Source organism: Nanorana parkeri, unplaced genomic scaffold (assembly GCF_000935625.1).
Source record: "Nanorana parkeri isolate BGI_ZX_2015 unplaced genomic scaffold, ASM93562v1 scaffold1970, whole genome shotgun sequence".
Lineage (NCBI taxonomy): Eukaryota > Metazoa > Chordata > Amphibia > Anura > Dicroglossidae > Nanorana > Nanorana parkeri.
The window spans coordinates 39,473-42,563 of NW_017308238.1; positions in this window are offsets into that span (position 1 = coordinate 39,473).

Below are 3,091 nucleotides of genomic sequence, written 5' to 3' on the forward strand. Positions count from 1 at the left end.
CACAAACAGCAGGTGCACAGGAAATGATATCTTACCTCATAGGTGGCTATATAAGAACAAGTCTGAGCTCACAACATTGCTGATGGTCTTGTCAGCTAGTGCTTCCTGTTTCCTCCTTCCTGTTTTCTGTTGATTTTGCCTGTGACCTGTTTTGACCTGTATTGTCTTGGACCACTCTGCTGCTTGCTACCTGCCCCTGACCTTGGCTTGTTTCCTGGACTTCGCTTTTGCCTTCTGATTCGGTACCTTGCTGCCCAGCTGGCTCTGACCCTTGGCTTCCTGGACCACGATTCCTGTCTCCTGAATCTGTTCCCGCGCTGCCCGCCCGGTTTTGACCTTTGGCCTGCTGACTTTGCTACCAGACGTCTCCTGCACGGTGTCTGCTTCCATCCATGGTCTCTGGTTTCTAGTAATTCCGTCCTAAAATGTAAATTTTTACATGTGTGCAAAATGGGCAGGTAACAGGATAGGAAGGCCACAGAAGGCAGGCCAAACCAAAGGGGGGGAATAAACAGTCCAAATCACTTTAAACCCAAGAAAGGCTTTTCTAGATTAGTCTGTACTGTAGAGGTATAAAATTGAGGTCCCAGTTGACAATGGTGCCAGAGTAATAGGCAGCAAATACTTATTTATTACGCTGGCACCAATATTAACTGAGAGCAGTTTTATACCATCACATTTAAAAAAAGTAAAGTCCTTCGTGAGGCCATCCATCTAGATCGTAAAAACCAATGTAGGGTTTGTTTTTTCCCCCTGATATGCATTGGGTTTTTTTTGTGTGACTCATTAAAGCAATATGAACTTTTTCCATTTAGTTTGGAGCTCATTCAGTGGTTTGATGCTTTGATCTGCTAATATTTGTAGACAGCAGTGAAGGGCTCCTTACATTGTTACAAGAAGGGCCCCCCACCCCCTTACTTTGGTGTTTAGAGGAGAAGGGCAGCTGTAGATTGATGGTTAGCAAAGACCTCCCTTCTTAACATTAGTGCTCAGTGGTGAAGGTCCCCCCTACATGGCCAGTGAAGAGGGGCGCTTAGTCAAAAAGGGCTCTCTTGCATACTGGTCACTGGAATAAGGTCCTCCTGTATTGATGCTTTGTCGAAAAAGCCTGATTACATTTGTGCTCAGTGGAGAAGATCTTCCTTTAACCCAATAGTGATGCTCATTAGAGATCTTTTTTTACATTTGTCCTTGGTGGAGAGGATCCCCTTTACTTTAGTAGTCAGTTGAGAAGGGCAGGGACGCTCTCACCAATGCATGTGTAATAATCCTCCGACAACCACGCATGCTCCAAGTGCGCAGTCCCGTAATGCGCGGTTACGCGCTCTTCAGCACAAATGTGCAGGCGAGTCCACGCGCCAGGAAGTGACACAGAACACTCATCACTTTCCCTATATAAACCCAGCCTGAGCACCACCATATTGCTGGATTATCTTCAGCTCTCCTCTGTTCCTGTACTTCTGTGATCTCCTGTTTGAGTTGTTGTGACCCGGATCTGCCTTGACGACTCCTGCCTGCTGCCTGCCCTCGACCTCGGATTTGTTTAATGGACTTCTCTTCTGCCTGACCCTTCTGTACCTTGATTGCCCGATTGGAATTTACCCCGGCTCGTTTACTTGGATTTCGGCTTGCATGGTGTTCATCACCACTGGCACTCGTGCCACTCGCTGTCCGCTTGGTCTCTGTACCCATCCCCAGAGTCCTCTGGACACGAGGTGCAAGGGAGGCCTCCTCACACATACAGTCTCCACTCAGGTACGTGACAGCATGTAATGTGTTTTATCACAACACCATAGTGTGACCAGACCCTTAATGTCAATGCAGACATGTGCTTGGATGTCAGACAGTGACTCTAATACATCTCAAAATAGAAGGAAAGACTATGCAATAACCCTTCTTTTTTTTATATGCTTCCTCTCCACTGCTCTTGTATTTGCCACACTGCACCAAATTGCAATGTACAGACCAATTTTGATTTTTTTTTACAAGGTGTCATGTGATCGCAGAGCTCCACCAAGCAGTGCAGTCATACTTCCAACGGCAGGGGTGCCCATTAGGTCGATCGCGATCTACCAGTAAATCGCAAAGCGGACACTGGTAGATCGCGATTGGCTCACTGACCTGTGTCCTGTCCTCCCGCGGTGTTCGAGCGGCAGAATTCATCAGAAGCTGCAGACGGGAAGGGGCGGGACACCTCTCCCAGTCTGCACATTCAGCCACAGGAGCACTGCACGAGGACAGGACACCGCACCTCAGAGGAGACCCAGAAAGCTGCTGGAGTCCAGGTAGGAAAAGACAGCCACAAGAGAGACAGCAGAGAGAGAGAAGAGAGACAGCAGAGAGAGAAGAGAGACAGCAGAGAGCTAGAAGAGATGAGAGACAACAGAGAGCTTGGAGAGAGAGAGAGAGAAGAGAGAGAGCAGAGAGCTAGGAGAGAGAAGAGAGACAGCAGAGAGCTAGGAGAGAGAAGAGAGACAACAGAGAGCTAGGAGAGAGACAGCAGAGAGCTAGGAGAGAGAGAGCAGAGAGCTAGGTGAGAGAGAGGGCCTGTTCACACCACAAAGTCTGCGTTCCAGAGTGTTCAGCCTTTGGAACGCAAACCAGCCGGTGTTCTATCAAAGTTTGTAAGTTTGTGACTAGGTTAGAATGTGTGACCGGTCGTGGTCAGCTGTTCCAGGGCTGATCGGCATAGCAGATTGTATGTGCAGGAGACCTGCACTGTGCATTCTGAAATGTCACTTCTACCTGACTTTGTGAGTGCGATCTCACATTCCACAAAGTCCTATAGAAGTGACATTTCAGAAGCGGTCAGCTGTTACGGGGCAGATCAGTTCTCCTGCACATACGATCTGCGAAGCCGATCTGCCCTTGAACAGCTGACAAAGCGTTGGAATTCTTGCCTATTGGCGGTCACACATTCCACCGCTAAAAAACTGGGGGGGGATTACTTTAAAATGTGTGACCATGTGACCGGTCACACATTCCAACCTAGTCACAAACTTTGATAGAACACCAGCTCCCTGCATTTAGGGGCGGGAGGGGGGCGTGGCGGTGCATTGAAGTCAATGGCACTGCAGCCACCAACACGGCA